General features: G+C 43.3%; 1 protein-coding gene across 2 annotated transcripts in view; it reads right to left on the bottom strand.

Moving 5' to 3' along the window:
* Positions 1-22,713, bottom strand: part of cntn2 (contactin 2) — a 226,217-nt gene extending 203,504 nt beyond the window's left edge. Inside the window, exons 1-2 of one of the 2 annotated variants that reach the window (XM_072563850.1) lie at positions 22,536-22,713; positions 13,650-13,736 (exon numbers count right to left, since the gene is read on the bottom strand). The gene's annotated coding sequence lies outside the window, so the exon portion shown is untranslated. The remainder of the gene's footprint in view (positions 1-13,649; positions 13,737-22,535) is intronic. The other variant, XM_072563849.1, reaches the window with a different exon arrangement.
* Positions 22,714-26,970: the final 4,257 nt, after the last annotated feature.

Genomic DNA, 26,970 nt, shown 5'->3' with positions numbered 1-26,970 from the left:
GGGCAAAGCCACTTTAGATTTAGTACTTTGTAACGAGCCTGGCCAGGTGTTAGATTTGGAAGTAGATGAGCACTTTGGAGACAGCGATCACAATTCTGTCAGGTTTACTTCAGTGCTGGAAAGGGATAGGTGTACTCCACTGAGCAAGCGTTACAGCTGGGGGAAGGGAAATTACGGTGCAATTAGGAAAGATTTAGGAAGCGTAGAATAGGGAAGGAAACTGCAGGGGATGAGCACATTAAAAATGTGGAGCTTATTCAAGGAAAAGCTCCTGTGTATCCTAGATAAGTATGTATCTGTCAGGCAGGGAAGAAGATATAAAACGCGTGAGCTGTGGTTTACTAAGGAAGTGGAATCCCTGGTCAAGAAGAAGAAGGTGGCTTATGTTAGGACAAAATGTGAAGACTCAGTTAGGGTGCTTGAGGGTTACAAGGAAGTCAGGAAAGACCTAAAAAGAGAGCTCAGAAGAGCCAGGAGGAGACATGAAAAGTTGTTGGCGGATAGGATCAGGGTTAACCCTAAGGCTTTCCATAGGTGTGTCAGGAATAAAAGAATGACGAGAGTTAAATTAGGGCCGATCAAGGATAATAGTGGGAAGTTGTGTGTGGAGTCAGAGGAAATAGGGGAAGCACTAAATAAATATTTTTCGATAATGTTCACTATAGAATGTGAAAATGTTGGCGAGGAAGATACAGAGATACTTGCATCTAGACTGGAAGAGATTGAGGTTCACAAGAAAGAGGTATTAGAAATACTGCAGAGTGTGAAAATAGACAAGTCCCCTGGGCCGGATGGGATCTATCCTAGGATCCTCTGGGAAGCAAGGGAAGAGATTGCCGAGCCTTTGGCATTGATCTTCAAATCATCATTGTCTACAGGAATAGTGCCTGAGGACTGGAGGATAGCAAATGTGGTTCCCTTGTTCAAGACAACCCTGTTAATTACAGACCAGTGAGTCTCACTTCAGTTGTTGGTAAAGTGTTGGAAAAGGTTATAAGAGATAGGAAAAGAATAATCTGATCAGGGACAGTCAGCACGGTTTTGTGAAAGGTAGGTTGTGCCTAACGAATCTTATTGACTTTTTTGACACAGTGACCAAACAGGTAGATGAGAGTAAACCGGTTGATGTGGTGTATATGGATTTCAGCAAGGCGTTCGATAAGGTTCCCCACAGTAGGCTATTATACAAAATGCGGAGGAATGGGATTGTGGGAGACATAGCAGTTTGGATCAGTAATTGGCTTGCTGAAAGAAAACAGAGGGTTGTAGTTGATGGAACATGTTCATCTTGGTGTACAGTTACTAGCGGTGTACCGCAAGGGTCGGTGTTGGGTCCACTGCTGTTCGTCATTTTTATAAATGACCTGGATGAGGGCTGAGAAGGGTGGGTTAGTAAATTTGCGGACGACACTAAGGTCGGTGGAGTTGTGGATAGTGACGAAGGATGTAGTAGGTTGCAGAGAGACATAGATAGGATGCAGAGCTGGGTTGAGAAGTGGCAAATGGAGTTTAATGTGGACAACTGTGAGGTGATGCACTTTGGACGGAGTAATCAGAATGCAAAATACTGGGCTAATGGTAAGAGTTTTGGGAGTACAGATGAGCAGAGAGATCTTGTTGTCCATGTACGCAGATCCCTGAAAGTTGCCACCCAGATTGACAGGGTTGTTAAGAAGGCATACAGTGTTTTGGCCTTTATTAATAGAGGGATTGAGTTCCAGAACCAGGAGGTTATGCTGCAGCAGTACAAAGCTCTGGGACGGTCACACTTGGAGTATTGTGTACAGTTCTGGTCACCGCATTATAAGCAGGATGTGGAAGCTTTGGAAAGGGTGCAGAGGAGATTTACTAGGATGTTGCCTGGTATGGAAGGAATGTCTTACGAGGAAAGGCTGAGGGTCTTGAGGCTGTTCTCTTTAGAGAGAAGAAGGTTGATAGAGACATACAAGATAATCAGAGGGTTAGATAGGGTGGACAGGGAGAGCATTTTTCCAGGTATGGGAACGGCAAACACGAGGGCACACAACTTTAAAGTGAGGGGAGATAGGTATAAGACAGATGCCAGAGGTAGTTTCTTTACTCAGAGAGTAGTAAGGGTATGGACTGCTTTTCCTGCAACAGTAGTATACTCGACAAGTTTAAGTGCAATTAAGTCGTCAGTGGACAGGCATATGGACGTACATGGAATAGTGTAGGTGGGATGGGCTTCAGATTAGTACGACAGGGCGGCACAACATTGAGGGCCGAAGGGCCTGTACTGCGCTGTAATGTTCTATGTTCTCTGTAAAACAGGCAACTTGCAAAGCCTTCTGCTTAATTATTTAATTATTTAACTCCATCTAAACAAAAACACAACAAGGTGCACTAGCCAGAAAACAAATTGCTGACAAGCCATGCAAGGCGATATTAAGACAAAACCTTAGTGAGAGATCAGGCTTAAGAAACATCAAAGGAAGAAAGCAAGAGAGATCTACAGTTCTATTTCCAACACTTAAGGATCAGGCACAGATACCAAACGCTGAGCAAATGGACTTAAGAATAAACCAGAGAACAGCTTTGGGGAAATTTTCAAATCTCAATTGGAGGAAAAAATGTAGATGCCTCAGGAGTGGAGGTTTAGAGAAGCTTTGACATTTCAAAGATTTGTGGGTCTGGAGAAGTTTACAGTGACAGGAAGGAGTGAAGTCAGGGAGATAATTGGAAACAAGAATGAGTATCTTAAAATGGACACTCTGCTTAATCAAGGGGCAGTACTGCTCAGTGGGTCAGAGGGGTGATGGGTAAATGAGATCTGGTTCCAATCATGATGCAGGCTGTATTAATGTCTGAATAAACATATTGCTAAGTTTGTTATTGTCTTTAATCACAGTTAAACAGGTGCAGGTCCTGGCTATTCTCTGAGCACATATATCAGCAGTGATAAGGAGGAAATGGCCTATTGGCATTTTCACTAGACGATTAACTTGAAGATCCAGGTGATGACCTGGGGGCCCAGGTTTGAGTCGCTTTGCGGGAAATCTGAATTCAATGAAAAATTATAGGAATTGGAATTCCGAGTCGAATGAGGACAATCAGCCATTGTTTCTTGTGAGGAAAAGCCCAGCTGTTTCACACATTTCCTTCAGGGAAGAAAATTCTGTCCTTCGCTGCTCTGGCCTGCATGTGACTCCAGACCCATAGCAATGTGGTTGACTCTTAACTGCCCTCTGGGCAATAAATGCCCAGCCAGTGATGTCCCCATCCCATGAATGAATTTTAAAAAGGCATATTCCAAGAGTACTGGGGCCTGTTGTGTACAATAGAACTGTCACTAGCTCTGAGCTTGGATTCATGTCCCATCTGCATAATTGAGTTGTCAATAAACTCAATTCACATGACAAAATATGGCAGGGTGTATATTCAAATTGACCGGCTAACAGATTTACAATACCCTCAAGCTGGGTCAGGTGGGCAATGGGGAACTAGCCACAAATCATTTGGAATGGTCATATCGCAAGGAACAATGCCTTAGGTGAGAGTTTCAGGGGTAGAGTCAGGTGATGTCACTGAGCTGGAAAGAAGGGATTTTAGGAACGGGATGTATATGTGGCCACACCCCGAAATGTCTTCACTCAGAGAGTGGTGAGCCTGTGGAATTCACTACCACAGAAAGCCAAAACATTAAATGATTAGAGTTTTTGAAAAGATTTGTAGCTTGGGTTGTGGGTAAAGTCGTAGACTTGTTTGCTGAGCTAATGTGTTTTTCTGTAGACATTTCGTCATCTCGCTAGGTGACATCATTATATGGTATGATTTTATAAGACAACTTATACCTTTACTCAAACTTCTTACAATAAGGGCTAACTTTTCTTTACCATCCTAACTGCTTCCTGCACCAGTCTATTAGCTTTCAGTGACTTATGTACATGACACCAATATTTCCCAATCTCTCATCATTTAAGAGATTGTGTGCAGCTCCATTCCTCCAACCTAAATGGATAACCTCACACTAATCTACATAGTATTCCCTCCGCCATGGTCTTGCCCACTCGCTATGCCTGTCTAGATCCCCTGAAGTCTCTGCAGATCACCACAACACATTCTCCCATCTCGTTTTGTCCATCTGCAATCTTGGAAATATCACACTTGGTCCCCATATCCAAACCATTGATGTGGATAGTGAACATCTGGGACCCAAGTACTGATCTTTGCGGAATACCCAATGGTCACAGTCCGCCAATGAGACAATGGTCCATGTATTCCTTGTTTTCTTCCCAATCCTCAATCTGTGCCAATATATTACCCCCATCCTGTGTGCTCTCAGTTTGTTTACCATCCTTCTGTGCAAGACTTTAGCAAAAGGCTTCTACAATTGCAAATACACTATACCTACTGGTTGCCTTCTATCTACTCCTCAAAGAAACTGATCTTATTCAAGAACATTGATGAAGAGAGGAAGGAAAAGAAAGGATGGAAGATGGGCAAAAGTTTATAAGAACAGTGGGTGAAGGATTGGTATTTTTGAGGAAAGAGGTGACAACAGCACATTTGAAGAAAAGGGACTAAAAAAGAACCATTAACAATGTTGGTTGACAGAGTCCAGGAAAGGAAGTTGGTTATCCAGCAGTTTGGTAGAAGTAAGGTTGAGGGTGGTGGAGGTTAAAGTCATGGACTAGATGAGCTCAGACAGGACATAAGAGGAGACAGAAGGAATCTAGAGAAAGGTGTATGTTTAGGGTTGGGAAGGTGTTAACCAAGGCGCAGCACAGTGATCTAGGGGAGGTGTGGAAGGGATGCAGCTGAGACAACTGGATGGAATGTCTCAGTCTTAGCAAAATAGATGCCCATGAGTCATTACATTTGGTCTTGGGGTTGAGAGTGGAATGCATGGGGAATAGGAGTTTAAGAAAGTGAACTGCAGCACAGAAAAGAAACCTTTCATTGTCTTTTACATTTGAAATGATGATTCTGAGATCGTAAGCAGTTTTAGACAACAGGCCTGATTGTGACCACTGTGGTCTTGTTAGATTTAGTGATGGATGGCTATATATCCTTTCAAATTTATGTCCTAACAATTTGATATGTTTGCATGACTTTCCTCCATTGACCATTTCAATATGGACATTAGTCCTTTGATGTTAAGGCTGCCCTTGAAGGAAGTGGATGAAAGAAAGTTAGACATGCTGAAGATGAGGATATTGAGGTAGATCTCCCATGCCTTGAGAAGAGACCAAAAAGACAGCATGTGAGAGCAAATCAGAGCCATTGAAGTGGCTAAGGAGAGGACACTGGGATTGGTCATCTGTTAGATGCTGAAAGATGGTGTTATGAGGAGGACATTGATTTGGGTAGCACCAGGGATGAGGAAAAGGAGAACACCGAGAGGGAGGTGGATGGACATGAGCTGAGAAAGTCTTGAGGAAAGGAGCCTCCAGAATGTGAAACACCTAAGACTGGGGGAAGCAGAAAACAGACATCATGACCAGATATAGTGAGAAAAATGAGACAGAAGGACAAAGGATGAACTAACTGGTACAGAGAATTGATAGAAATCTCATCTCAGCAAATGGGTAGTGCATGGTGTGCTGTGGAGTCATGTAGAGTACGATCATGTAGCTTCAGTACATCACTTTAATACCATCACTAAGTTAGTTACTACTTCTGGACAGAACATATTCACTAACCATTTGTATATAATTGTTTCTTAACTTAAAGAATAACTTCTGGCTTTGGGCTCCAATTTTTGAGTCAGTAAGGATTCATTCCAAATAGCTTTGAAATTATTGAGAAGAAACATGTGTCAAAAAATGTGTGCCATTATTTATTATTATTCTTTACATGAATTTGACACGATCTCAGGCTGTTTTCATTCAAAACGCTGAAAGAATGAATTTTCCAATTTAGTCCAACCACATTTGAAGTATCATTTCAATTCTTCCTTTCCCCTGTCTGTCAAGTCTTTGTAGTTTGGTCTTGTTTGCTGATTATGAATTCAGAGCACACTGTGGCTGAATACATCAGTTGGTGTGGCCCTAATGTCTGTAGTCCAAGATGTTCTACACTTTGAACTTTGCTATGTTTTCTATTCTCAATCAAGGCAACTTGATCATTCATTCAGACAAATGCACGGCAGATGCCACATACTATGGACAAATGTGAGGTTATTCGCTTTGGTAGCAAAAACAGGAAGGTAGATTGTTATCTACATGGCTATAAATTCTCAGGGGGGAATGTGCAAAGAGACCTCAATGTCCTCCATACACCATTTGCTGAAGGTAATCAGGTAGGTGTAGCAGACAGTAAAGAAAACAAATGGTATGCTGACCTTCATAGTGATTCTTCGAGTACAGGAACAAAGGTGTTTTGTTGCAGTTGTACAGGGTCTTGGAGAGACCACACATGGAATATTGAGTGGAGGTTTGAGGAAGGACGATCTTGCTATTGAGGGGCACAGCAAAGGTTTACCAGACTGAATCCTGGGCTGGCAGGACTAATGCATAAGGAGAGGTTGAATTAGTTGGAATTGTATTCACTGGAGTTCAGAAGGGGAATATCTCATAGAAACCTGTAAAATTCTAACAGGACAGGGCAAGTACAAAAAGGATGTTCTCACTGGTGAGGGAATTCAGAACCAGGTGTCGCAGTCTAAGGATACAGGGTAAGCCATTTAAGATTGACAATGAGGAGAAATTTCTTCACCCAGAGAGTAGTGAGCCTGTGGAAATTCTCTACCACAAAAAGCAGTCAAAGCCAAAACATTGTATGATAAGAGTTTTTGAAAAGATTTGGAGCTCGGATTGTGGGTGACGTCATAGATTTGTTTGCTGAGCTGATGTGTTTTTCTGCAGACGTTTCATCATCTCGCTGGGTGATATAGACAGATTTTGATAAACACTTGGGTTGAAAGGGAACATAGGATATGGGGCAAAAGCAGGACTAGGTTTTTGAGTTGGAAGATCGGCCATGATTATAATGAATGGCGAAGCAAGTTTGGAAGTCCAAATGGCCTAGCCTTGCTCCCATTTTCTATGTTTCTAGGTAATGAAGGAGAACAATTACTCACTGAAGGTTTCTTTGCTTCATAAGCTAGAATAGATTTCTTACAGTGTGGAAACAGGCCCTTTGGTCCAACAAGTCCACACCAACCCATTGAAGCGCACCCACCCAGACCCATTCCCCTACATTTACCCCTTCACCTAACACTATGGGCAATTTAGCATGGCCAATTCACCTAACCTGCACATTTTTGGACTGTGGGAGGAAACCGGAGCACCCGGAGGAAATCCACACAGACGGGGGGGGGGGGGGGGGGGGGGGGGGAGAATGTGCAAACTCCACACAGACAGTTACCTGAGGTGGGAATTGAACCTGGGTCTCTGGCGCTGTGAGGCAGCAGTGCTAACCACTGTGCCACCTTGCCACACATAATGTAATGGCCGGGAATTGAACCCTTGTCAACTGCTTGGAAGGCAGCTATGTCCCCACTATACCACCACCTCGCTAGCAGCTCCCTTTCCCTTCCCAAACACAAGACTCACTCCTGCTACCAAACATTAGGTTTTCTGAAAATCAACAATGGGTTTCTGGTCAGCCTCTTAATTCCAGATATTTATTGAATTCTAATTCCACCATCTCCCATGGTGGGATTTGAACACAGGTCCCCAGACTATTGCATGGGTCTCTGGATTAATAGTGCAGTGATAAGACCATTGGGCCACAGTCTCCCTCAAAGAGCAGTTAGCTGCTCTTCCTGAAGGATTCATCTGAAAAGGACAAGACAACAGGTGCTCAGAGACACCAGCCCCTCCAAAGTTAGCTTCAAGTCACACTCAATTCCAACTTAGAAACATATCAGCCACCCCTTCATCATTGCTGGGTCAATATCTGTGAATGCCCTCCATAACAGCATTACAGGGGCACGTTCAACACACAACCTGTCATGGTTCAAGAAAGGCCAATATCATCTCTCAAGGGCGACCTGGGATGAATGCTAAATACACACCTTGCTAGAAATGCTGAATAAATGTTTAGATAAATCCTGATTTATCCAAAGCCTTATTTTACTGTCGTTGATAGAATGTTCAGCTGAAATTTCAATTTCTCTACTTGAGAGATTACAGAAATGCTGCCAGTCAGCTCAAAAAGTCTCTTGTCAATTACTAAAAAGGAGATATACTGTCAAAGGTACCATCAAGAACGCCAAATTTCAAAGGAAGCAACAATTTATAAAGACAGACCATATCAGACTGTGCACACATTTAGCTGTTCACAATACACAGACTATTAAATGGTTCAACCAATTTATGCTTGCAAAACTTTGAACACGGTGTCTAATATGAAATATAATTCTGTGACTGGACAGCATTTGCTGAATAATCTCAAGTATGCAGAGAATTATGCTAACCATCGATTTATGATTATCTTCTGGGCTTGCAATGTGGCTCATGCACACTTGGTAGAACTTACATGTATTTGGATGTGGGAACTCAGCTTCTGTATGGGAAAGGAACATTGCCAGGCATTGCAAGTTTGTTGAAATAAGTAAAAACATGAGAGATTATGGTTCCCTGGTACATCCTCAATGGCAAGATTTTCACCGATCGTATTCAACTTGCCAAATAATCCAGACACTTTTCTCACACAGCGTAAATTGTCACTCCCTTTGAAATGTGTTTTTCTTCCATTTGTCCTGAGGACTGCATGAGGAAAGGGTTATGTCTTTTCTCAGCAGCACTCAAGTTTTGGACAGACATGTTAATATTGGCTACTGGGTTCAGCTCTGACTGTCACAACAGCAGCGCCATTTTTTCCTTTTGTGTGTTTTAATTAGGTTTCGATTTAAAAGGGCAAGGTTTTGTTTTATTCATTCATGGGTTATGGATGTAGCTGGCTGGGCTTAATATTCTAACCTTCTCATGTCCTCTTGCTTCAAGGCCAGAAAGCATCTGAGCATATGAGAAATTACGCTGGAAATTACATCGGAAATTGCAGCAACATTGCAGGAACACAACTGGGGTGAGGGCGGGGTGGGGGGGTGGAGAGGGGTGGAAGGAGGGGAGGAGGGGGTGCATGCACCCCCCCACCTCAGTCACTGACTGAGCACATCATCTTGTCACACAACACTGCTGCATTCACCGCCTCTATCCCAACACCACGTTGTCCATTCTCCACAACAATCTCTGAATCAGCCTTTTCCCTGCAGTTACCATTCTTGCTCAAAAGAGAAATATCTAAAGCTTTTCATTTTAGGGAGGTTAACCCTTTAAGTCCAGGCACATTCAGATGTTTTGCATGAAGAGTATACAAACGACATTTTTTTACATCATTAGGATGCTTAGCTGAGGCAGTCTCTTTTCTAAAGACACTGATTTCTTTCATATCCTAGTCACAAGCCTCCAACTTGGCACTGCCCTCTTGACCTGTCCATTGCCCTCCACATCTATCCGCTCCACCCACCCTCTGACCCACCATCTTCTCCCCCACTTCCATCTGCTTATCACATTCCCAGCTACCGTCCCCCCAGCCCCACCCCCTCCCATTCCTGAGGAAGGGCTTATGCCTGAGATGTTGGTTCTCCTGCTCCTCTGAAGCTGCCTGACCTGCTGTGCTTTTCCAGCACCACACTTTCGAGTCTGCAAACAGCAAAATGCATAAATCTAATTTTGTCCTGGTTTTGTATCACCTTTTTCTTCAGTTGGCATGTATCAGGCTTCTGAATAAATCTCATTGCAATTTAAGGCACACATTGAATTCTTTCAATCTAAGAGAGTGCTGGAGGTTATAACAACCTTGCATCTGGATTTGCAAATTAAAAATATTCTGATCACCAGCTTTTGGATCCTATGATGAACAGGACGACATCCTGTCTGAAAACACCTTGAGCTGGTACTTTTTTACAAACCCACAAGATATTAGAATCTAATTGGACCCGAGTTGTTAGCTGTATATCCAAATTCTATCTCAAATGTCACCGATCTCCTTGATAAGAGCATCCAGACTCATTCTGTTAGATGCAGTCTTGCCCTAAACTCTTGATATCTCTATGGTCTGTTTTAATATCATCCAAAAAGGTTGTCCTGTCTTCAGTCCTGCCTCAACGCTCAATGCTTCCTCTTCTAGTATCATCTAATAATTTCCTCGTCCTACCACAATTTAGTCGGATCCTCTCTATGACTGCTACTGTACCATGCAATATGGATTTCCCTGTTTGGGACTTTCCCCATATCCATCCTTAACTCAGCACTCCTTTTATCTGAGACTACAGGATCTTCCCTACAACCGGGCAAAAGCGAAGATTGCCGATGCTGGAGATTAGAGTCCAGATTAGAGTGGTGCTGGAAAAGCACAGGAGGTCAGGCAGCATCCAAGGACCAAGAGAATCCACATTTCGGGCAGGAACCCTTCATCAGGAAATGTCGAATCTCGTGCTCCTCAGATGCTGCCTGACCTTTTCCCGCACCAGTCTAATCTGGACTCTTCCCTACAACAGTTCTTCACTCCAACAGATCTTACTGTATTATCTTCAACACTCTGAGAACGCTTCTACTAACATTCACATTGGCCCAGATATCCTTTTTTTAAATAGAGTTAGATCTTAAAATCCTCATTTTGAAAAAAAAACTTTTTCATTATACTGATTCTCCGATCACTGTTCCAGTCTCACAACCATTCTGAGATCTCTGCATTCCTCTGATTCTAGTTTCTTGGACATCCTCAGTTTTGATTACTGCTCTATCAACGTCTGTGTTTTCAGCTGCCAAGGCCCTTTGTCTCTGGCATTTCCTGTCTGCTTTCCTGCCTCATCCCCTTTAAGATGATAATGAAATCCAATCTCTTTGATTAAGCTTTTAGTCACCGGTTCTAACATCTCCATTTGTGATTTAGTGTCAAAATTTGTTTGATATCATTCCTGTGAAATGCCTTGAGAGGCTTTATTTTATTAAAGATGTTATATAAATGTAAGTTGTGTTTCTGTAGATGTCCAAAAACATCTATGCCGTCTCCTACTCGCTAAATGTTGATATTCAGATTTTTTTTCACGATTCATAATTCACAGCATCAGAGATCGAGATTCGATTCCACCATCGGGCGACCGTCTGTGTGGAATTTGCACATTCTCCCTGTGTCTGCATGGGTTCCCTCTGGTGCTCCGGTTTCCTCCTACAGTCCAAAGGTGTACAGGGTGGATGGATTGGCCAGGCCGAATTGCACATAGCGTCCAGGGATGTGCAGGCTAGGTGGATTAGCCATAGGAACTGTAGGGCTATAGCGATAGCTTAGAGAGGTGGGTCTGGATGGGATGCTTTTTGGAGGATAGGTGTGGACTTGATGGGACAAATGGTCTGCTTCCATACTCTAGGGATTCTATGATTCTATGATGATTCCAATTGCATTGAGGTTTTGCCAGCATTCTCACCTCTCTGAGGAGCATGGAGGATGTGAGGAATTTATATCATCCTCTACAGAGCATTACAGCCACGTAAGGAAGGTTAGCTGGACAAGTGAGTCTTCTTCTGCCTGAATTATTCCTATCAGCCCCTTTCATTCTCCATTACTCCCTTCCTGTCCACATGCATTGCTTAAGACAACACATTCACATTTTCCCACAGCAATACTGCCTCCTTCAGGATGTCTTTTTGCCTTATGATATATTTCTCATTTACTTAGTATATTACTATATTGAGCACAGCTAACCTTCATAACAATAGTTATTTCAATACTACTGGACAATGCCATCCTTAAACCAGATACATTCATTCTCATATGCCTCTTTGCTTGCTCCCTGCATGCTATTGCCTTGTGTATTCTCTGTAAGATTTGTGACCTCTTCCCCAGATCCGACTGTTCATTGTTCCCCACGAACACTACCCATTGATCAATACAACTATTCGATGTGTTCAGTTACATATCCATTTGTTCTTGTTTCCTCTGTCCTGTTACAACATGTGGTCCCTCTCTGTTTTCTATTATACGCCACACAGATCTTCCTCAACCTGAGCGCGTTGAGCAAGACAACGCAATCACATTTTTCCACAGCACTGCCACCTGTGCATGCCTTGATATTAGAGATTTTCTCCAGCCAACATTTTAGCAGAAGTCATCAGTGAGTTTAATCTCATCTTAGAGTCATAGAATCATGAAGATGTACAGTATGGAAATAGACCTTTTTGTCCAACTCGTCCATGCCGACCAGATTTCGTAAATTAATCTAGTCTCATTTGCCAGCATTTGACCCATATCCCTCTAAATGACCACTGTTGGAATATTGCGTGCAATTCTGGTCTCCTTCCTATCAGAAAGATGTTGAGAAACTTGAAAGGGTTCAGAAAAGATTTACAAGGATGTTGCCAGGGTTGGAGGATTTGAGCTACAGGGAGAGGCTGAACAGGCTGGGGCTGTTTTCACTGGCACGTCGGAGGCTGAAGGTGACCTTATAGAAGTTTACAAAATTATGAGAGGCATGGATAGGGTCAATAGACAAAGTCTTTTCCCTGGAGTGGGGGAGTCCAGAATTAGAAGGCATAGGTTTTGGGTGAAAGGGAAAGATATAAAAGAGACATAAGGGGCAACATTTTCACGCAGAGGGTTGTACGAGCTGCAAGAAGAAGTGGTGGAGGCTGGTACAATTGCAACATTTAAAAGGCATTTGGATGGGTATATGAATAGGAAGGGTTTGGAGGGATATGGGCCGGGTGCTGGCAGGTGGGACTAGATTGGGTTGGGATATCTGGTCGGCATGGACGGGTTGGACCGAAAGGTCTGTTTCCACGCTGTATATCTCTATGACTCAATGATTCTAAACCCTTCCTATTCATATACCCATCCAGATACCTTTTAAATGCTGTAATTGTACCAGCCTCCACCACTTCTTCTGGCAGCTCATTCCACACACGCACCACCCTCTGTGGAAAAAGTCTTGGTCTCAGCTCATTGGGAATGTATGGTATAAATGATTCCGGTGGATATGAGCTGGCAACCTAACGCGGCTCGATACAGTTCCGTGTATTTGTCACGTGGAAATGTTGGCAATCTTTCATAAAAATGGCCAGAGGCAGTGAATGTACCAGTCTCTGAGCATTTTTGAATCAGTTACTGTGACAGTGCTAGATGGACGGGAAAGAATTAGATTGACAGAATAAAGGAAAAGAGAGATTCTAGATAAAAGATTGATACTGTTCATTTAATGTTACTCTTGCCCATTATTATTTTGCTGCTTAAAAATTAAAAAAGGTAAAGAACTTTCTTGATGTCCCAAAATATTTTACTGTCCATTAAATATTTTTGCACTGTTGTAAAATAGTAGCCAATTTGACCATTGCAGAATCCCAAAAACCATGACAAGGTAATGGTCAAATAAGATGTTTTTGTTCGGATGTTGATTGAGGGACAAATATTGACCAGGCCTACAGAGCGAACTCCCCTCCATTTAATACAGGACATTTTACATGTAACTGAGAGGTCTGACAACTTAACATTTCAGCTGAAAGATGACACGTGACAGTGTAGCACTCCCTCAGTGATGCACAGCAGTGTTTGTGCCCAGGTGTCTTAAGGAGAACATGATCCTGTAATAACTCAGAGCCGATGGTGTTACCCACCATGTGTGTCTCACTCAAGCTCTCTCATAATTCATGTGTCTGCTTTGGACCTACAGGACATTGAAAATTTACCTCTGAGCTTCTCCACTCGCTGGTCAGTCTGAGTTTACTGTTTGTGTTCCTTAATAATAAAAGCAAAATATTGCAGATGGTTGAATTCTGAAATAAAAATGAAAGTGCAGGAGAAATCCAACATCAGTGGAGAGTCAAACAGTTAACATTTTGAGTACAATAAGACTCTGCGGAACTGAAGAAGAAGGAAAATCAAAACTGAGAGAACTGTGGAAGCTATAAATCAGAAACAAAAACGGAACTCAGAATTGGTTCGAAAGAATGGTCACTGAACCTGAAATGTGAACTGTGACTCCTCTCCACAGATGTTGCCAGGCCTGCTGAGTTTTTTTCCAGCAATTTCTGTTTTTGTTTCTGATTTACGACTTCCGCAAGTCTTTTGGTTTTTCGTTAAATATTTATCACTCTTAGAGTCATCGAGCCATAGAGCTGTACAGCACAGAAACAGACCCTTCGGTCCAACTCATCAAGATGTCCTAAATTAATCCACTCCCATTTGTCAGCACTTGGCTCATATCCCTCCAAACCCTTCCTATTTGTATACCCATCCTTTTAAATGTCGTGATTGTACCAGCCTTCACCGCTTCCTCTGGCAGCTCATTCCATACATGCATTCCATACATACATACATACATACTCTGCATGAAAAAGTTGCCCCTTAGGTTCTGTTTAAATCTTTCCCCTCTCACCTTCAACCTATGCCCTCTAGTTTTGGACTTTCATATCGTGGGGAAAGGAACTTGGCTATTCACCCCATCCACATCCCTCCTGATTTTATAAACCTCTATAAGGTCATTCGTTAGCCTCTAATGCTTCAGGGAAAACAGCCCCAGCCTATTCTGCCTCTCTCTTATAGCATTGGATCATTGGACCCAAAACGCTAACTGATTTCTCACCACAGATGCTGCCAGATCTGGTGAGATTTTCCAGTAATTTCTGTTTTTATTGTTGAAGAAGTAAAGTCTGATTGGACTTAAAGCATTAACTCTGTTTCTTTCTTCACAGATGAAGCTAGACTGCTGTGTTTCTGCCGCAGTTTCTGTTTTTATTTGCATTCTTCAGTTGTCTATTTCTGTCAGATTTCTCTGCCAATGTGCTTATATCATATGTCTTTATAACTGTCAACGTCAGAGTATTTTCCCTGTGCAGCTATTGCTGGGGAGGATTTTACAAACATTAGTTCATTATAATCCTCTGCTTGCTTCGGGAAATACCCTACATCAACGTCCAAGAGAAATCCTCTTACAGCTAAAGGTTGTGTCCCATAGAAACCTCCATCTCGGGGAATGTTCCACATCAGCAACTTATATATTATCTGTGCAAAATAAAACTGGGTCATCCAAACATGTGGAACTGGAAACCTCAGACATCTTTTAAGCTTTGTCATTTTACATATCATAAGCTGGGTTTGATGTGGTTCTATCTCAAGGCTGCATACTTGAGCAATACAGGTCAGCTGGAGAGGTGGAATACAATGGAAGTGTAAGCAGGGTCTAGATGGAGTTAGACTCCCAGACAGATGGATTGTTATGGAGAGTGAGGATACATGAGGAAAAGTTTGAAAGTCTGAAATAACATTGAACTTGGTGTTGGACATTGACCTAGAAATGTATATAAGAGGAAGTAAGTGTTTATCACAAACAGAAATTATTGGAGAAACTCAGAACTGTTTCTGAAGAATGGTCACTGGACCCGAAATGTTAACTCTGATTTCTCTCCACAGATGCTGTCAGGCCTGCTGAGTTTTTCCAGAAATTTCTGTTTTTGTTTCTGATTTCCAGCATATGCAGGTCTTTTTTTTTGTTAAATATTTATCACTCTTAGAGTCATAGTCATAGAGCTGTACAGTGCAGAAACAGACCCCCTGGTCCAATTTGTTCACATATCCTAAATTAATCTAGCCCCGTTTGACAGCCCATATCCCTCTAAATGCTTCCTATTCATATACCCATCCAGATGCCTTTTAAATGATGTAATTGTACCAGCCTCCATCACTTCCTCTGGCAGCTCATTCCATACACACACCACCCTCTGTGTGAAAAAGTTGCCCCTCTCACCCTAAACCTATGCCCTCTAGTTCTGTACTCCCTGACCCCAGGGAAAAGACTTTGCCTATTTTCCCTATCCATGCCCCTCATAATTTTGTAAACCTCTATAAGGTCACTTCTCAGCCCCTGACGCTCCAGGGAAAATAGCCCCAAACTATTCAGTCTCTCCCAAAAATTCAAACCCTCCAGCCCTGGCAACATCATTGTGGATCTTTTCTGAACCCATCCAAGTTTCACAACATCCTTCCTATAACAGAGAGGCCAGAGGTGGGTGCAGTATTCCAAAAATGGCCTAACTAATGTCCCATACAGCTGCAACATGACGTCCCAACTGTTGTACTCAATGCTCTGACCATTAAAGGCACATTGTGAAAGGGACTGCATCCAATAAAGGAACCAAGATAATCTTCTCCCATTAAGTATCAGATTCAGCCTCTGAACCTATCAGCTCTTGGTTCTAATACTGGGAGAGGCTAAAATTGATTTAAAATAATACTGTATCTCTACACTTCTTAAACTGTCTAACCTGATGTTATCTTTCAGAAAGGCTAAAACAGAGAACATTACCTTCATCCTCACACTCTGCATTATCTGGCATTTGAACTAAAACTAACAGCTTCATCAACCCATTCCACTTTTCCTTGCCCCTAACTATTCAGTCTAAATTGACCCTTCAAGGATCTTCAAACTGACAGTTGTTGTAACCCTCCAGAGCTGCATCAATCTTTCAATACTAAGAGTGTTTCTTTTAACATTCACCCTTGGAGTAAATACACATCCCTTCATGTAGCAGTTTCCACATTTTATGCAACAATTCCTGACCTTCTAGAAGGATATTCATTGGTCAACCAACTCAGTCAGTGCAGGCAAGGTGGCACCTCTTCGCTGACCCTGTCAATTCCATTTTTTGTGTCCTCAATCTTTGTCAACCAAAGGAAAAGTCATGCCCATAGAGAGACAGAACTTGCATTTCTAATGTGCCTTTCATCACCTCAAGACATCTTAAAACACTGACAGGAATAATGGTGACCAATTTATACACAGTGAAGTCATGCAAACATCGACATAATAATGAGCACATAATCTACTCTAGTGACGTTTCAGCTAAACATTAGCTACAAAACTGGGGATAACTCTCTAGACAGTCTTTGAGCCTTGTCCAATTCTTGGAGCACACAAATCAGTGACCTCTATCACTCAAAGGTCAAGGATGACAGAGAGATGGGATCACCACCAACTGCTCATTCCCCTCCAGGTCACATTTCATGCTGAATTTGAAATATGTTACCATTTCTTTATTGATGTTGGTCAAAAACCTGGAACTCTCTTCCTAAGAGCACTGTAATGGAAGATGAACTGCAACGGTTCAAAAAGGCAGCTCACCACCACCTTCTGAAGGTCAACTAAGCACAGACAGTATATGCTGGCCCAGCCAGCAATGCACATATCTGCTGTGTGAATAAGAAAAGCCAGTGACTCCTTTGAAAATACAGCACTTGAAGCCTCAGCCTTGTTTTAGTGTTCAAATATCTGAAGTGAACCCACACCTTTCAGACGCAGAGGTAAGAGCATCATATCTGCAGCATCCTTCAGGCATGTTTTGGTTACTGCTTCAGAACAGCAACTTCATAATAATGCACACTGTGTAATACAGTTTGTGAGGATGCTCACTCACAAATAATCTCATCAAGGAAGTAGCTTTGGCTTTGTTCTGGATTGTAATGCTTTATGTATGGAGCTCCCCTGGCCATTGGGTAATGAGAAGCTGGTAGTATAACTGGTACAAAAAAGGAATTGCTGGAAAAGTTCAGCAGGTCTGGCAACAGAGAAGGCAGAATTAACATTTTGGGTCCAGTGACTCTCCCTCAGAACTGATGTAGCCAGGAAAAAGTTAATTTTTGCACCTGGTATAACTGGCCATTGTTCTGTGTGTTGTCAATGTTGTAATGATATAGTCAGTTTGTACACAAATACACTGCTACATTAGGGGTGGCATGATGGCTCACAGCGCCAGGGTCCCAGGTTTGATCCCTGCCTCAGGTCACTGTCTGCTTGGAGTTTGTACATTCTCCCCGTGTCTGTGTGGGTTTCTTTTGGGTGCTCCAATTTTCTTCCACGATCGAAAGATGTGCAGGTTAGGTGAATTTACCATGCCAAGTTGCCCATAGTGTTCAGGGATGTGTAGGTTAGGTGCATTAGTCAGGGGAAGGGATCTGAATGGGTTACTGTTTGGTGTGGACTTGTTGGGTCAAAGGGCCGGTTCCTACACTGTAGGAATTCTAATTCGACACATCTACCACTCTCAGTCAGGTATGGTTATTTTATTCATTCACTGATGTGAGTCACTGATGGGTCAGCATTGATGGCCCATCCCAATTATCCTGGAGAAGTTGATACTGAGTTGAGTTTTTTCAAGTCGCTACAAATTTGGACGTAGAGACACTCACAGCGCTGTTATGAAAGAAGCTCCAGGGATTTTGACTCAGTGACAGTGAAGGAACGGTAATATATTTTCACTTTGAAATGGTGTGGGTTTGTTGTTGAAAGGGGCTTGGTGAATTTCTGCAGTGAATCTGGTAGATGGCACACACTGCAGCTACTGAGCATCGGTAGTGAAGGGAGTGAATTTTGTACACGATGGATGAAGTGTCAATCAAATGGATTGACTTATCCTGGAGAATGACAAGCTCATACAGTTAGCACCATTACTGGTTCTTCTCTTTATTGTTGTGAATGGAAACTCACACTTTGTATTCCCTCACACTCTTCTTCCATGCCATCACAATTCTGCTTTTTGTTCACTGCAGAATTGAAAATGAGCTTGAGATGTGTGTGTTTACCTTTCGGGCTTTTTCAATCTGATTTTACCATAGAAATCATTTTATTGTTACCTGGGCTGCGTTAAGGTTCAGGTTAGCAATTTGTAATGTACAACGGCAGCAGTTACTTGAACCTACTCAATAGAAAAGGTTGAAACAGGAGTAAGTTAATGGAATCTGTCAGGCCAAGTTCACAACAGAAGTCTGAGCATCAAGTCCATTGTTTGGTCAGTAGCCTGTTGTGGGGGCTGGTTAGCTCAGTTGGCTGGAAGGCTGCTCTGCAATGTGGAGGGAAACCCACAGTACAGGTTTAATTCTCACACCAGCTGAGATGTAGTGACCCTTGGTTAAACCTGCTGCCAGTTATCACTCTGTAATGAGAGAACAATGCTATGGTGGCTTTTCTTTCTTATTCTTTACAAATTCCGTGCTATCCAATACCATCACAGCTTCTTCTATTTGGCTGGTGAAAGGAAATAAAAGGCTGGCATTTACCTAGCACCTTGTACATCACCAGGAGTTCTCAAAGTGATTTGCAGCCAATGAGGCGGCATAGCAAAGTCTCACACATGAGTCTTCACTACGTGCAGATTTGTTTACCGTCTATAACATCCTATATACCATTTCACCCATGGGACATCTGAGGTTTGTTTATCAGAACAAAAACCAAACTGTGGAGAAAAAGCCGAGAAACAAAGAAAAATCCTCAATTAATGTAAAATAAGGCTCTGTGGTAGAGTGTGTGTGTTCGTGTGCATGTGTGTGTGTGTGTGAGAGAGAGGCAGACAGTGAGAGTGTTTGTGTGTGTATGAGAGAAAGGGTGAGGGTGTGTGTGTATCAAAGAGAGGGTGTGTTTGTGTGTGTGTGTATATCAGAGAGAGGGTGAGGATGTGTGTGTATGAGAGAGGGTGGGGGGGCGGTTGTGTGTATCAGAGAGAGGGTGTGTGTGTGTGTCTGTCTATCAGAGAGAGGGTGTGTGTGTATGTGTATCACAGAGAGGGTGAGGGGGTTTGTGTGTATTAGAGAGAAGGTGTGTGTGTTTGTGTGTCAGAGAGAGGGTGTGTGTATATCAAAGAGAGGGTGAGGGTGTGTGTGTATCTGAGAGTGTGTGTGTGTGTGTATCAGAGAGAGGGTGAGGGGGTGTGTATGTATCAGAGAGAGGGTGAGGGTGTGCTTTGCATGATAGATTATTGCCTGGAGCATCTACACATGGATGTTCATTGTGGTTATGATTATTGAATTCTACCAGAGAACCCCATAATAAGAATAGATGGGGCAAACTGTGTGTAATTTTTCCAGCTGGACATTATAGTAATAAAACATTAATTGCTGTTTTTTTGTTTTTCTACTGTATACTGTGCATATTCGTTTCTGGAACCTATGCAATTGACTTCCATTATAAGGTGTATTCACTGCTTAAACGTTTACCATTAAGGAAGATTTCCAAGAGCATAACCCTCATGGATGGTGAAGTTTTAACTTTGTGGCTTTAAGTTTGTCATGTTTACGTATGGAACTTGCTAACCAGTGGGTGATGCAGGCCTTGGAGCAGATATCCCTGTTCCTCACCATATTACCTACACACCAGTCTCAATTGGGTGTGGTTTATTATCTGCTCGTGGATGTGGGCATTGCTGGCTGAACAATAATGTTATAGTGAGGGAATCGTACCTGGGTAAGGAACATCAGTGAGGAGAACATCCTCCCCTTGCAGCCCCCCCAACCTGAAAAATGAAAATACCTCAAGCTGTCCCAAGGTGTCCAGGGATGTGCAGGATAGGTGGATTAGCCATGGGATAATGCAGGGTTACTGGGATAGGGTAGGCAGGATGCTCTTTGGAGAGTTGGTGTGGACTTGATGGGTCAAATGACCTGCTTCTACACTGTGGGGATTCTACCTGAATCCTCTTTTGGAATTCTACTCGAATAGAGCATGCCAGGGTAGGGAGAATCCAAATGGACACATGACCGCTGTTTGCGGGATCTTTCATTGCTCAAGGTGGCAGCTCTACTTTCCAATATAACTGAACTTTACATGGGAAAATTAATGTGGAAGCAGTGTCCATTTAAAATAGGGTGGGGGCTTGGCAATAGGTCACATGGTGGGAGCAGTGGAGGATCATGGGTAGGAAAGGAGGCAACAAGCAACTCAGCCTCAGCTCCGTGAGGCATTCATGACTCCAAAGATATTTAAAGTGTCACCATGGCAACTGGTGCCATTTAAATCCAACATAAAGACAGTTTCCGTGATGGTGACCATGGCCACTATAATCATTTGTTGTAAAAACTCAAATACTTCACTGTTGTCCTTTAGGGAAGGAAATCTGCTATCCTTACCTGGTCTGGCCTACATGTGACCCAATTCACTCTCAATTGCCCTCTGAAATAGCCCTCACAAGCCACGCAGTTCAAAAGGAGATGAGCAAGCAATGTTGGGTTTATCAGTGTAGCCATGAAAACACTTCTATAAGACATGCAGAAATTGAGTGTTTAGTTGAGACTTAATCTGGGGTCACTTCAGAATATAACCCAAAAGTCATTTAAATCTTCACTTTGTTGCGCAGATTATGATGATGTGAACTTTGTTAGTTAGAAGAGTTGCACCAAATGTACCACCAGAGTTTCAGCCTGGTGGAATCAACCTGTTCAGAGAATTACCTCCAGAACAAGTGAGATTTGAACCCAGGGGTCCATCATGACCACTGCACTACCAGAACCTCATGCAGGGTCTGCGTTAGGGTCATGTTAGACGACTTACTTGGTTTGGTGAAAAGGAAAGTGTAATGTAAGCTGTGTGGAACAGTACAGACCAGTTGGGCTGAATAGCCTGCCCCTCTGCTGTAAGGTCCAGGTTGGTATGTTCAATTCACACCCAATGGCACAGCATGAGTCCACCCTCCTCTGTCAGGGCGGATTGGTTTTCATACATACACCTTTGGAAAATCTCAGGGAAAGTGTGGAGTGGATGGCACGGATAACGAGGTACAGAATGGTTCCTGGGGACAGTCAGGAAATTCCCTCGATTTCTCTCATAGCCACGCTGTCTCTGTTCTCTGTTTATCGATAATAATCACAGACTTCTAACATATTATTGGGATTGCATTGTTTAATACATCGTGATACTTAAAGCTCTAAGCTCTCAATTTGGTGCCAGCTGCCTATGGTCTTTGAATCAAATTTCTCTTGGCTGAGACTCAGGGTATGATGATGTCATCACCATGCACTTCACGTCAATATTGGTGTCTTCAGCAAGGTGGACAAGCCATCCTGTTTGCTAGAGAATGAGTGAGAGAGAGAGAGAAAGAGAGAGGGGCTGGGAGAGAGTGGGCACAAGACACTGGTAGAGGGAAGGGAAGGAGACAGAATGGGAGAGAGGGGAAGAGAGAGATTGCAAACCTCTGGCAGAGAGTTGGACCACAAGGGAAGGACAGCAAGAAGAGGGGAGAGTGTTGATGGGGGAAACATGAGAGAAAAGGGTGAGGGGCTTTTGGGGAAATCAAGAGAGAATGGGTGAGGGCCACACAGAGAGAAAGGAGAATTGGGGTGAGAATGAGAGGGGCAGAAAGCAAGCAAGCGAGAATGAGACATGGAGGAGTGAGTAAAGGGTTGGGAAAATGAGTGGATGAAAATTGAGGAAGGCAGAGAGAGTAGGTGAGAGAGTGTGAATGAAAGAGAGAGTGAGAAGACTGGTTGCTCCATAGAACAGGACAGGTGCTGTAGTGGCTGCTGTACAAATGCTGACACGGTAGAAACTGGTCCTGGCTTTTCAACCTGCTGTTTATTGCAGGCAAAGGCAGATATGTACACTGGACAGAAACAGGGGCCTTTAAATATAAACAACACTCCTGAAAAAGCTTCACTTCTATACTTGCTGCCTTGATACTTCCCTGATACTGTACACTGCAGCTTATCCCAGCAGTAGATCAGTGACACTGATACAAGGCTTCTGCTTTCGATAAGCATTAACGGGAAAATCAGATCTGTTCATTAAGAGCACTGAAATGAAAAGATAATCCTACCTTTTTTTTGCCAAGATCTTGAACATCAAAGAACTCCAGCAGGTCTCACATCTCCTTGTAACAGGTGAACAGCCCCTTCTGGGTCTTTCTCCCCCTGAATTCTCCCTTTGCTGAAATGTTATTCAGAATCCTTTGCATGTGTTCCACCAGCACTGCAGCATTTGCACTAGACTGTGCTCCTCCTCTTCCAGTAAACGTAACAGCTCTTGGGAGATTTCCATTTGTTCAGCTCCAGGGCCACTAAGAGGAGCCCTTCGTACATGATTCATGTATTGACAGTTTCCTCAGCATTTTGCTTCTCTCTCGCCCTCTCTCTCTCTCACACACTCCTGCTTTCACTGACTCAAACCTCTACATCACATCTCTCTCTCACACTTGTCCCTCTGTCTGATACATTGTCTTTCTCTCACACACACACTTTCTGTTTGAGTCTCTCCCTCTTACACACACAGACTTACACACTTACCTCATATCACGTCTTTCTCACATTTTGTCCCCCTTATTCCTCTCTCACACATACCCCCTTGCTTTTTCACACTCTGATTGTCTCTCTCTCTTTCTCTTTCTCTCACTCTCACACGACATCTCTCTATTTTCCAAACTTGCTCACTCACATACACTCCCCTGTGCTCTCACACACTCTTTTCCACACTCTATCTCACGCAAATCCTCTTTCACAGTCTTCTCTTGTGCTCCCCTTCTCCCTCACAACTACTTTCTCTCACTGTCTCTTTCTCTGTCATTCACTCCTCTCTCTCTCACTGTCTCTCTCCCGCTCACACACTCTTCTCTCTCACACACTACTCACAACTCTCGCTCTCACACTACTCTCTCACACTCCCTCTCTCGCACTCTGTCTCTCACATTACTGGCTCACACTCCCTCTCTCACACTTCCTCTCTCACACTCCCTCTCTCACACTACTCTCTCACACTCCCTCTCTCACATTCCCTCTCTTGCACTCCCTCTCTCACACTACTCTCTCACACTCCCTCTCTCACATTACTCTCTCACACTCCCTCTCTCACACACATCTCCTCTTTCACACTCCTATTCTCAAAATTAGAATGGACTTGGTGGGAAAATAGTTCACTCCAGTCCCTGCTGGGCTCACATTTCTCTTTAAATGTTGGTGGACACCAAGTGCTCTCTCTCTAAGGACACTCAGCTGTGAACACAGCATTATACCACAAGATATAGGATCAGAAGGAGGCTGTTTGCCCCATCAAGTCCGCTCTGCTAATCGATCAGAGCTGATATGTTTCTTAACCCCATTGTCCTGCCTTCTCCCTGTTGTAACCCTTGATCTCTTTACCAGTCAAAGATCTATCTATCCCTGATGTAAATACATTCAATGACTTGGCCTCCACTGTCTTCAATGGCAGTGAGTTCCACAGAGTCGCCACTTTCAGCTGAAGAAATTCCTCCTCTACTCAGTTCAAAAGGATTGTCCTTTCACTTTGAGTGTGCCGTTGGTTCCTAGCCTCTCCCACTATCGTTTCCACAGCCGTCTGAACAGGCGCCTCAGTATTCTGTAAGTTTCGAACAGATCCCCCCTCATTTTCCTAAACTCCATCGAGCGCAGACGCACTCATATGACAAGCCCTTCATCCAATGGACAATTCTTGTAAACTTCTCTGGACCACCTTTAACGCCAGCGGAAGTGGTGGATGCAGATACAGTTACAATGTTTAAAAGACATTTAGTTGAGTACATGAAGAGGGATATGGGCTAAACACAGGCAGGTGGGACTAGTATAGGTGGGATTACAGTTGGTGTGGACTTGTTAGACTGAAGGGTCTGTTTCCGTGCTGTATATGATTTTATGACTAGATAAGGTGAATAGCTAAGGTCTTTTCCCCAGAGTAGTGGAGTCCAAAACTAGACGGCATAGGTTTAAGGTGAGAGAGGAAAGATTTAAAAGAGACCTGACAGACATATGTTTCTCACAGAGGGTGGTGCATTTAAGGAGCAAGCTGCCTGAGGAAGTGGTGGAGGTGGGTACAATTACAACATTTAAAGGACATTTGGACATGTGCATGCATAGGAAGGGTTTAAAGGGATAAAGGCCAACCACAGGCAAATGGGATTAGTTCACTTTAGGAAACTTGGTTGGCACAGATGAGTTGGGCCGAAGGACCTGCTTCCATGCTGTACATCTGTATAACTCTATGACTATATGACACTCACACTCACCTCCCCTCACACTACCTCTCTTTTGCACTCCTCTCTCTCACTCACTCCCTCCTTCCCACTCCCTATGTCAGGGAGTTGTGAGTAAAGTTTCTCTGATAATGTTTGCTGCACTTGAGCATGTGTTAGTGCAATATGTAACTGAAAGATATCGACAAGGCTGGAATTGGCTTTTGTGCACTTCCTTTGAAAAGCAAAGGACTAAAAACAAAATGTAACACCATCAGGAATTTCCTGAAGTTGATTGTGATGAAGTTTAAGTGTTTGAAAGAACACTGTGAGTGCACAACATGTAGGCACACAGTGAGTCGAATGTGGTTCACAGTCATAAAAATGGTACTGAAGGCATAGCTGGGGATAATAATGGGGGAAATTAATTCTAACAAAGAAGGCTGATATAAAAAGGAATGAAACTACAAAATTGACTGAAAATAAACAAAATAGACGAGGATAAAGTAAATGTTTCCCTCACCGCGTTCAGACAGGTACTTTTAAATGTTATCTATCCAGTGTTGCCTGTGATATCGCAATGCTATAGATTACATTGCAATGCTGTAGATTGTTCTGAAATGGATGTGATTCCAGACTATATTACTGTGTGACTATGAATGAGCTTCCACTGAGTGATGTATTCCGTGAAAGGAATGATCTGGGAAATCAGCCTGTGACAGATTCCAATCATGAATTAAAGAAAGTCACTCATCATTGTGGTATGGTGCAGCGTTAGAAATCGACCTTAGAGACATATATATAGGAGACATGAAGTAAGGATAAAATCCAGGCCATACCTTTGCAGCAAAGGCAAAGAGCTAGTGTAGAAGAAGCACTGCGCTGAGGCCAGGACGGAGGAAATGTCAGAAAGAGACAGCTCCAGACCTTTACCAGGCAGATCCCGGGGATGGTGGGACTGATGTATGAGGAGAGATTGACTGGATTAGGATTGTTTTTGTTGGAGTTCAGACAAGTTGGGGGTGGGGTGGGGGGGGGGGGGGGGAGGGGTGGGGGGTGGGGGGGTGGGGTGGGGGTGGAATCTCATAGAGACGTATAACATTCTAACAGGACTAGACAGGGTAGATGCAGGGAGGATGGTCCCCGATGGTGGGTGCATCCAGAACTAGGGGTTACAGTCTGTGGATTCAGGGTGGACCATTTAGGATTGAGATGAGGAGACATTTCTTCACCCAGAGAGTAGTGAGCCTGTGGAATTCATTACCACGGGAAGTAGTTGATGTCAAAACACTGAATGTATTCAAGAGGCAACTCGATATTGGGGCGAATGGGACCAAAGGGTTATGGAGAGAAAGCAGGATTATGCTATTGAGTTGGACGATGGGCCAAGATCATGATGAACGCTGGAGCAGGTTTGAAGGGCTGAATGGCCTTCCCTTGCTCCTATCTTCTATGTTTCAATGTTTCTCCTGAGCTGGAGTGAGGAGGTCTGCTGGATTTCAGTGAGATCTAGACCGCAGTCTCCAATCTGGCATCAGAGTCAAAAATGAAATACAACAGTTGCCAATGGTAACTGCCAACTATTTAAATGCCTCCATTTTCAGTCAAGGTGCCCTGCCTGTAGGACGGTCAGTCTTCGCAGTAAGAACCTCTTTAAGGTAGGCATCCTTGGAAGAGACTTCACAGTAACCTGATGAAGAGCTTATGCTTGAAACATCAACTCTCCTACTCCTCTGATGCTGCCTGACTGGCTGTGCTTTTCCAGCATCACACTCTTCGACTTGGAAGGTCAGTCTTAACAAGGTGGCATGCCACAGTGGTGGAAATTGTAACGTTCCAGCTTACTATCATGCACAGGGTTGAGGCTGTGGTGAATCCAAGGCTGGTTCTGAAGCTTGGACAGCCTCCAATGTACCGATGGGAGATGCGGAAACAGAGGTGGTTGCGTATGACGAGGAAGATTTAACATTACACGGAGAGACAAAGTAAAACAGTGGCATAGTGGAATTATCACTGGACTTGTAACCTGAGAGCTAGAGTGATGCTGTGGAGAAACGGGCTTGAATCCCAATGTGGTAGATGGTGACATTTGTAATGACAGACAAAAGCCCCCAAGAATTGGAAATCAGAAACAGCTGGAAAAACTCAGCAGGTCTGGCAGCCTCTGTGGAGAGAAGGCAGAGTTAATGTTTTGGATCCAGTGACCCTTCTTCAGAATCAATGAAAATCTAAACTGCAAAGCTATCCTGATAGTGACCGATTAATGATTGTTGTAAAACCTCACCTGGTTCAC

Source organism: Chiloscyllium punctatum, chromosome 45, assembly GCF_047496795.1.
Source record: "Chiloscyllium punctatum isolate Juve2018m chromosome 45, sChiPun1.3, whole genome shotgun sequence".
Taxonomy (NCBI): domain Eukaryota; kingdom Metazoa; phylum Chordata; class Chondrichthyes; order Orectolobiformes; family Hemiscylliidae; genus Chiloscyllium; species Chiloscyllium punctatum.
This window is presented reverse-complemented; position numbering and strand designations above follow the sequence as displayed.